An 11,031-nucleotide genomic window follows, 5' to 3' on the forward strand; every position below is an offset into this window, starting at 1 on the left:
GATATAAAGGCTCTCTCCTCGTGACACAATGGTATCTTTGACAGGCGGGAGAAGGGAAGGCTTTGTTTGGTGACACCACACAGTGTTGTGAATGCCCGACATTGCTGCCATTCCTCTCCCTGTGTCGTCCGCCAGGCTACTGGCTTATCAGGGATTCCTCTGCTCTCTATCTGCCCACGCACACCCCCCAGTGTGTGTGTGTGTGTGTGTGTGTGTGTGTGTGTGTGTGTGTGTGTGTGTGTGTGTGTGTGTGTGTGTGTGTGTGTGTGTGTGTGTGTGTGTGTGTGTGTGCGCGCGCGCCTTTATGAGTAAGTGAGGGAAAGAGTTTGCCATGCAGAGTTGCGAACACCAAGAAAAGAAAAATGCAAATGAGCTACGGAGGAGAACAGGCCTTCTGTCCGGGTACATATCTCACCACAAGTGGATCAATTTAGCTGCCAGATTTTCAAACAATCTCAAGTAGATGGTTAATATGGATTTGATTTGATTGTGCCTTTTAAGCAAATAACTAAAAAAAAAAAACAATAAAATGAACTTCACAAGTGCTTTTGTGAACTCAGGTGCTGATTTTGATCAGACAACAAAACTTGGATTAGTTACTCACAAAGATTACAGCTTCTCTGTGCTCCGTGCACAACACGGTGCTGTACATCAATCCACAATCGTATTTACCATGGTCCTTTTTTGGAACATGGTTTGGGGGACATTAAGCTTGCGAGATCAACTCTTCACTCATGGAACTGTGGTTACAAAAAGAGGCCGAATCTTTGGTTCAGAATGCCTGCCATTACCAGACTTGTTTAACTTCAAGGACAAACTGATCTCTTGGGCTAGTGGGCAGCTGTGGCTGCTGCTGTTTTTTCCCCAAATCAATTAGTGAGTAAAATACATGAGAGCGAGTCTATAAAACTTAATTTTGAGCTGTGATTGGAGAAAAAATACTGATTATTAAAAGACCTATCTCCTCAGGCATGTTGTTCCAGAATTCATACTTTCTTCCATCATTTTCCATCCTCTAATCCTCCTCTCTCATCATGATGTTCATCTCATACATTGTGAACTGGTATGTTTCTGAAAAGCTCATTCTTCCCTCTGGTCTGAGTAATCATACCTTCCAGATCTCATGCTAACATAGCAATTGCCAAGGTGCCTGATCACCAACTTGATGTAGGTATGGTGCCCACATGTGCAAAAATGAGGAATTTTATGCACATGAACTCATGGACACACACACACACACACACACACACACACACACACACACACACACACACACACACACACACACACACACACACCTCTGTGTTTTCCATGCCAGGGTGTATTTACGTGTTTGATGTGTTTATATGAGCTTTGATGGGCCTTGCAGAGGCCTGGCAGGAGCAGTAGCATATCAACACTTTAAAGTAGGATGAGCTCAGTTTGCTTCATTTTGTCCTTTAAGATGATAATCATAATTTCTTCCTGTAAATTCTCCTTTTCAGTTGGAAAATAAACAATTTCTGTTTTTTAACTGTGTTTTTATCAATTATATTAACGGGGCACCTTGTTTATTTTAAATGGTGATTACCAACACCCATGTCAACAGTTGTAGGCATGGGCAACCACTGGGATATCTGCAGGGGTGAAAATTGTCCTCCCTGTTCTGGACTTCAGTGGTGTGTCACTGTACTTGTGCCAACCATTAAAAGAATGTAAAAACACTGCAACAACACTTTGCAGCTGTAGTTGTTTTATCAGACCTGAGGGACAACTTGCTTAGGAGTAGGGGGCCTAATTTTGGATTAACTTGGTCTGGTAATTAGATGAACCTCATTGAAGGCAAGGCTATGAGACAAGCCTAGTGCTACTAAACATGTGTTGGGATTTGGTTGGAAACAGCTGCAAGAGACTGGAAAGGTTTTCCCCTCTAACTTTGAACAACTTGTCTTATATATGGACCAAAGTTAGAGATATGGAGTCAAGAGATGATTGGTGTTTGAAAGTGTCAAGGGGAAGAAATAATTACAGCCTTGTGTTTGGATTTCTCTGCCAACCAGACAGACCAAACAGTTCCAGTTTCTATCCACTCATAAAAGTAGTGAAGATTTTGAAGGAATTGGGCTAATAAATCGGATTCTTGTAGAACACACATCTTCAACCCAACAGCACAGAAGATCTATACAATCACCACACTTTCAAGTTGAGAACCCAAAGCACAATACAGTACCGAATGTTGAATATGGTTGCAATCTCTTCTTCTGTTGCTGAGATATGCTTTTGAATAATGGCCTGAAAAGTGTTTTTGCAGAGCATTATGTCAGTGTTGTGTGAGGTCATTTGATCAGCTCATCCTTGAGGCCAAGTGTGCCAAATTTGAAGAAATTCACTCAAGGCGTTCCTGAGATATCTTGTTCACAAGGTTGGAGAGGCGTACGGACGCACAACCTGAAAATATGCCAAATGCAAGAGCTGGCATTGGTGTGACGTCATAAAAAAAAAAGCCGTAAACTTCGGTTTACATCTATCCTCAGTGGTTTTCAGTGTTTCTGCTCGGATGTGGGAGGTTGAGTTATTCTTGTCACTTTCCTAACAATATGCCTTTAGGGAACAATTAGGTAACTTTTATGTTGTTGTAGCTTATTTCATCATACTTCTCCATTGCACACAAACACACACACACAAACACATGATAGTATGAACACACAAGGTCCATTAACTCCACCAGTCTCCCAGGAGCTTCCTGCAGTTCAATTGCAACCATTCCATAAGACTCATCAGCACTACTTTGGGAGTAATATTAGCAGAAAATAATTAACCTTTCCATTGGCAACACACACACACACACACACACACACACACACACACACACACACACACACACACACACACACACACACACACACACACACACACACACACACACACACACACACACACACACACACACACACTAAGTGGGTCTCTGCTCAGATGAAAGTATTTGCATGTATCTGTACTGTGCATGTTTTGTGTTTGTCTGTGAGGGTTTGTCTTTTCACAGTGTGTGTGTCTCTTCCAGCTCAATCCCAAAAGTTTCATCTATTTGTGTCCAAGTTGGCTGCAAGTGCATGTTTTAGAGTGTAAAAGCAAAGTGGAATGCATTGGATATTGTGTAAGGTGTGTTTGGAAGCATGCCCATCTGTGTTTATGCATGCATGTGCGAGTGTGTTGTGTATTGGCGGGCCTGCTGCTCCCACGTCCCTGAGAATGAGGCCAATCAGATTGGACAGACAGTTTATTTCCAAACACTAGCGTCTGGCCTGTTGCCTCACACACATTCCAGTACTTCCAGACAGACTTTCAGAAGCGGGAATTAAAAGGCATTGGAGTTGTTAAAACATGACATTCCCAAAAAAGGGCTGCTGGGCTGTGAGACTACCCGAAAACATCCCACATGACTCAACCGTGCAGGAATTACAGCACCGCCAGGGTCGCTGATGAAGGTCCTCTCATAGATATGGTCCCTTTACAGTCTTACCCTCGTGTCCTCTCCCTATTTCTATCCTGTCTTTGTTTCATCGTGCCGTCTCATATATTAGGTAACCCTTAACTGAAATATCTGCTTGTGTTCTTGTTTTGTATAATCAAGGTTTGAGGGCATTAATGCAGGGCATCCCAGCAGTGGTCTCTCTGACCCCTAGAGTGTGTATGAGGTTTTGTCAGATCTGAGATTAGATTGCTAATTCAGTGAGAGATGCGTGTGAATCAGGCTCCTTCTATGTCAGAAGCATAAGGCAGCGTGCAAAAAGTAAAGCAGAGTAGTAAAAGTAATAATCTTCCTTTCTGGAACATTTCCAAAGATGGACATAAAAGGGTTTGGTTTGAATTTGACATCAAAGATGCCCCACCAGAATTTAACAAGACTGGGACAGAGCCAAAGCCTATGGTTAAATGATGCTTCTGTACATCTGTCAGAAAGCAGAAAGGTAAAACTGCGGGTAAATCCTGGTGAGAAAACATAGGTATATATACAAGTGCATATGGAAGAGGAGTGGACTCTCCTTTGTATCCAAACCCAAGTCTCCTCATCAGGTGTTGTCTAGAGGTCCTGTTCCCATGAAAATGTAAAATCAGACTGAGCGAGTTAATTTAATTTAGAAATGAGATATATTTGAGACTACGTCCTTATCGTGTGGCTCAGAAGTCATGATGGCAAGGACCACATGTAGCTTTGAGGTTCAGCGTATAGGATTTAGGGGCCCTACGGGCAGAAATAGAATATGATATTCATAATTATGTTTTCATTAATATACAATCACATGACACTGAGAATGTATTTTCATTACCCTAAAATGAGCCCATTATATGTTCGTAGAGAGCAGTTCCCTCCCACGAAACATGCCATGTTGAGCTGCCATGTTTCTACAATAGCCACAATCCTGGCGCTAGTGGAGTTTTGACACAGCAAAGGGTAATCTGTTGGTTCCCATCTGCAACCTCACTGATACATGCCATTAAAAAAATAGACGCTGCTCCTTTAACCTGACACAGCTATTTGGTGGCTTCTGGGAAAAATTCAGGATTACATACTTGATATTATGTCTAACCTCCCAAAAAAAGAATATAGGGTACATTGAATTTCTTTGATAGCTGAACAAATTTGGAGGCAAATTGGTGCTCAATATTGTCAAACCATTCTTATGCCAATATTGGTATCCTGCATAGAGGGTTAGAGGAAGTGAGCTTGCAAGTGACATGTTTCTCCTACCGAGATGTTTTGTGGATTGAGACCAGGGAAATGAATGACAACAGATTTAGTTTGTGGTCGAGGAGTTCATATAATGGAAGTAGCTCACTTTTGCATTATAGCTAATGGTAAACACCGATATTGGCTTTGGACAAGGGTGCCTAATGCAGCATACTGTACACATTATACATTATACAATATCTACCATTGAATCTGATGATAGTCTGGGATAAACCCTCATTGTGCAATGACTCTGTGGAACATCGCTATCAGATTCCAGGTAAATATGCATGATCATTTTGATGTAGAAGTTTTTCGCATTGGTTTTTTTAGTTTAAAAATCACATCACATCAAAGTGTTTTTAATAAACAAATTGCAGACAGAAAAATGGTCCAATTTAAAGATATTTAATGTCAGCATATAAAAAATGTTAGTATCTGTATCGAACTTTCAAAAACCCTGGTGCGCTAACACTCTCTCTCTCTCTCTCTCTCTCTCTCTTTCTCACACACACACACACACACACACACACACACACACACACACACACACACACACACACACACACACACACACACACACACACACACACACACACACACACACACACACACACACACACACACACACACACACACACACACACACACACACACACACACACACACTTAGAGGAATGTTGTGTGTATTGTGAGTGGGAGTTGAGGTCAAACTTCACCATCACGGACTGTGTTGATGTATTCAGCTCCTATAGAGGCTGACTGAGGCAGCTATCTGTTTAACAGTGGGTCAATTCATCCTGCTTGCAAAGAGGGCCAATGGCATTAAAAATGGGAGCTTTGACGCAACTTAAGTGACCATTTCAACGTTTTAAAGGGGTCGATCACTTTCCGGTCACGTCTGGTGTATACTTGTGAGGTTGCAGATATATCAATTTGGGGTAGGGTTCATTCAAAGTACGATGATTAGAAAACAAAGCTCTACTGCTACTCCACTGTGCTTTTATCAGAAGTAAATATTCTTCTGACATACAAACTCATTCATCAGAGGTGGAAAAATGTACAATCTCAGCATTTACAATAGGGAAATAACAACAAAATGTAGGGTTCCTTTCAGTGGAATAGTTTCAGTTTTTGTCAAAAACCCAATAAAAGCAATTCAGTTTGACCACCAATGTCCACAATATATTGCATTGTGTATTTTAACGTAAACCTGATGACATTATCAGATAACTCATATGACATCATTAGGGATATATTTAAATATTAGAAGGCTTCCTCCAGATCCTCAGATGAGACTGATTTGCAAACACTATTATTATATGTGCTGTCAGCATACCATTTCCTGAATAATGGTGACCCCGCAAGTTCTACAGCACTCGTCAATGCTCATGCGTGGGTATTTATTTTGACAAGATAAAAGTGCCAAAATGAACTTGAGAGGTGATGTCCTTTTGCAAGTTGCAGCTTGCATGTTGCACATTTCAAGAAACAGGCAGTGCTGCTAAAGCAGGATAAGAATGTACAGTATTGGATTAAAACTAGGCAACAAAATAATTAAAATGCAGGTTAATATGGCCAAATGATAACATTTTAATCTTTTCTTTTTCTTGCTATTCACAATAATAATGTGTGTAATCTGGAATCAATGAGAAACAATTTAAAGCATCATGTTTTCTTCTATAGGTTTTCCCTCAGCAGTGGACATAATCAGAAAAAAATTCCTCCTAGTATTTTTTTACATGATGGGTACATCTTGATTATCATTTAATCATTTATTCAAGGCAATTCAACATTTGAGGTGGAGGTTTTTCAGGAATAATGCACACTGCATTAAGTCCTTTTATTTATCTTAATTGTTTGTTTAGATTGGTTATACTGTCATGCTTTAGTAACCAGTTAAGCAACTCAGTGAGGTAACAAAAACAGAAGGACAAAATGGATTTGAGTCTTGTATAAACAAGAAAAACACTTCATGCCAGCAACTTTGTTCGCAGCAAAATTCACATATAATTATCAGAAATACACAAGCTTTCAGACACATACAGGTCAGGTCAGTTTGCATAAAAATGTGAATATGGATTTAGGAATCTGTAAAGATAAAGGTTAGGAGGGCAAGAGAAGTGCTAAGCAGAAAGAGAGGAATGATTGAAGCACCAGCCTTTTCCACAGAATCAAATTGAAAACTATCACCATGAGAATAATGCAAAGGCAATCACTCTGCCACGCTTTATCCAGTGTTATTCTCCCCAACTTTACTATATTCGTTAAATCCCATTTATATTTTAGCACCACAATAATTAGACAAATCTAAAAGTCAGAATAAACTATGAATCCATTGAATAATTAAAACAATTTCATACATTTCCATTACCAAAAAAGTGGCTTTCAAGTGGCTTCCCCTAAAGTGGATTTACTTGACTTCTCCTCCTCCTCCCAGTTTCCCAAGGCCCCAAAGGCCTTTTACAGTATGCAAGAGGTAAACATTAAAATATTCATGTATCAATTAAGTCTGTAGAAATTAATCTAATAAATATAACCTGACAAAGCTATTACAGGCTCTTAAAAAGGGAGTTATTATGAGGATAAATCCTGCAGGGCTTTTTTGGTGATACTGATTGCATGAATCGTTCTAGATACAAATCTATAGGGCTGGACGGGAGAACTAGTGCCCTTAACCTTTAGTGGCCATTAATTATGAACTAATGTGTTGCGCTAGTTCTAAGTGTGTCATTTAATATAAAATGATATCATTAAGTTTTGGATCTCTTTCGTTTCTGTTTGTGTTTAATTTGTCATGCCTTGATGATACTCATTATCTCAATGTTCTTTTAATGAACCTTTTGATTCTTTTAATTATCTAAGCACAATAACTAAGACCTTAAAAAAAATCTGTTGGCGTTTCAGTGCTTTGTGGACTCCAAACAAAATTGTGGTCACCTCTACTGCATTGGGGGTGGCATTGCAAGCCTCATAAACAATCATTTCAAAATTTGATCACATAAAAACAGAACAATATGCATGTCTCGATAACACATTGTCTTGTGGCCGGGCTTTGACCCATGGGGCCTAGTTGGGTACAGCCTGATAAGGTAACATGGAGCAAGAACCCTATGGGCCCATCACCTGAAAAGCTAGGCATAAGGTTCGGTGCAATGCAAGTCCAGTGGAAGGCAAAGGTAGGGACCAAGGTGTGTTATTGGATCTGTAGCCATCATCTTGGAAAGTGAGGTGAAAGAGCAGAGCTGTCAAATGATCATCACCGTGGTGAGGTTGACAAGGTGACAAGGGAAACCCAAAGTCTTATGATCGTGTCTCTTGGGGGAGTCTTGTGGGGAGCACTGAGGTAGCATGGCCTACCAGAGCCATTAATACAAACCAAGCACTCCTTCTATGACCAAAATGAGAGCTGTGCCTGTAATCTTGCAAGAAAATCAAACACAATCCCAGTTGGTGTTTGCCCTGGACACGGTTGTCAATTGGCACTGATTTTGTTTGTAGTTTTCATGGACCTGATTAGTTAGGGGATACGAGTGTCCGGTTTGGGGACCACAGAATTTCCTGTGTTGTGTAGCTCAGTTAGCTTCATCAGACCATGACTTTCAGCATGCACTGGGGCAGAGTCAGCACCACCGGGACTCAGTTGCTGCCCCATGTAAAATAGTTTAAGAACGGTATCTCTGAGTCATGTTTAAGAGGGAGGGTAAAAAAAAGAGCAAGAGACTGACAGACAAAGTGGTCGGTGTCAACTTTGGGTGGAGACAGAAAGAATAAGATCACAAATACAAGTAGCGAAGTTGTTCCTACACTCGTAGAGGGGGCTCGGTTATCTGATCAGGATAACACCTTGGTGCCTTCCAATGGACGTTTTCTGGGCTAGCCCAACTGGTTGGAGATCTAGGGGAAGACCCAGAACATTTCGGGCATTGCAGTCCAGCCTCAAGTGTGACTGCTCTTCACTGGCCCCTGCTATTTTGGACAAGTATCTCAGAGATTGAACAAGAGCCTTATTTATAATTCATAACATTTTTCATCCAAGACTGTTGTTGCCCTTATGCATCAATCTAACTCGAAGGTATCCATTGGGCTTCATATTTTTCTTATCCGTGTGATGTTTCAAAAATATATTTTTAATATGAAAGAGCTCGTAAAAGTGCTCTCCATGTTCAGGGACGCGGGGTCTTGTCTGGGGCTCTGAGGCATTATAATTGCTCTGGGTCCACCCCCTGAACTGCAGATCCGTCTTTACAGCTTGCATTAGCATACATAATACTGCTCTGTGGACTCAAAGAGTCATGCCAATTGAAAAGCAATCATTTTCACAGCAGCGCGCTGCCATTGCCACTTTAATTGAGTGCGAAAGCACTTGCATGTGTATTTGCATGGCTTTGTATCATGAGACGGGGGATAATTGGCTGTGCAATTCAACATAGCAATATTTTGTTAATTCAATGATTGCAGTTGATTGCTTTTGTCTCGTTGTATCCCATGGGCTGGCACATGTGTTTGTGCTGTTTGTCAGAAAACAGAGGGTGCAGACGATAGCTGGTGGCAACATCACTTTAGACTATCTGTGCTATGCTTATTATCAGTTTTTTCACACACACACACACACACACACACACACACACACACACACACACACACACACACACACACACACACACACACACACACACACACACACACACACACACACACACACACACACACACACACACACACAGTACACAGTACACAGTACACAGACGGTGCACAGACAAATATGCACCACAAAAGTAATTTGAGCTGCATGCTAAAAATGTGGGCCTTGAGGGTTCATAAACTCTGTGACAATTAGGAGCAGAATTGCACTTCAGATAAATGCCCCACTGTTTAGTGACAATCAAACCCAATTATCCTAGCTTGTGTGAATTGCTTTTGTCAAATTACAAATTGGAAAAACAGACATTGCTGCAGTGTATATTCCAAGAATGAATGTCTGTCCGTTATGAATATGTGCACAGACTTTCCTGCTGTGCAGGAACAGAATGAAGATTGCTTTTGGTAGATAGCGTTATTCTACTGGAGGCTTTCCCCTGATTTCACGGCCTTTAACCTGAGCAGAAAATTTAACCTTGACCTCTGACCTAATCTAAATTCTAACCTTCAACCCACCAAAACCTATTCACACACACCAATAATGATCCAACACTGTCCCCTTTTGGCACAAGCGGACAGTATAGCTCTGCATGAGGAACTTCTATGGCCAACTAACAGAACAGAGCAGAACAGTAATTTCCATACAAGGTGGACAAAGCAAAGAGCTCCCTAATGAAGATCTGTGTTATTAGGCGCGCTGGCTAATTTCTCTCAACGTCAAGCGAAAGCCTGCAGGGACAAAGTGATTGAATGATGAGAATGTGTATTAATGACAGTGGCTGCTAATTAGCCAAAACGAGAAGGGGACATTAATCTTAAAGGCTAGTTGTAGACAATTCAAGTCTAGAGCAAACTTGGCACTGCCTGCCAAAACATAATGGCTAAATGCTAAACTTTGGGTTAGAGCAGGCACCTGAGTGCAGCAAGGTTAATCTATGGACATACCCAAAATAAACTCACTTTAATATCTTTATTTCATGCCATTAGCTCCTCAGAAGATGTACTTTATTTGCATGTATCTTGAATTTTTAGTCACATACAGGTGTAGTATGTTTCTTCGACTGATATCACAACATTCCAATTTAATTCTTAAATTAATCTAATATTCGTTATTATTCAATCATTATTATTGTTGGAGGTGGCAATTACTTTTTAAAATGGTTCAAACCTTATGTATTTTAGAGATGCAAAGTTTAGTACTGCACGGCATCTACATGCACAGGGTATATTCAACTAATACACTAGCACTAATATTTAGGTTTTACAGTTTGCTGTGATATAAATAACATTTAAAAATCAGTACTACTAATCGAAAACATGAATACGTGGATTAGTGCTGTATGTGAGAATGTGATATTTGTTGCTGGCAACCTCCTTCACAGGTTTCACTGGGTTAAAGCATGGTGGTGGTGTTTGTGTTCTTAATGACAAGCCAGCACAGCAGACACAGTGGGAGCCTTCTAGGATCCTGTTGTCTTTGATGAAACACTGACATCCACTGGTTTATTGGTGTAACTACACTACAGTTGATTAGGACAGACACTCCATCCATCACACACAGAGAAAAAAACAGAAGTTAGCCTCAGGACATCCAAAAATGAAATTAGATGAAATTAACTCATTTATAAAGCTCAGCATTTAGACCAAACATTACAGCTAAATTAAATTATCCTGAAGGAGAG

Source organism: Brachyistius frenatus, unplaced genomic scaffold, assembly GCF_029030835.1.
Source record: "Brachyistius frenatus isolate BFR_SWC_R1_liver_20210118 unplaced genomic scaffold, ASM2903083v1 Contig_27, whole genome shotgun sequence".
Taxonomy (NCBI): domain Eukaryota; kingdom Metazoa; phylum Chordata; class Actinopteri; family Embiotocidae; genus Brachyistius; species Brachyistius frenatus.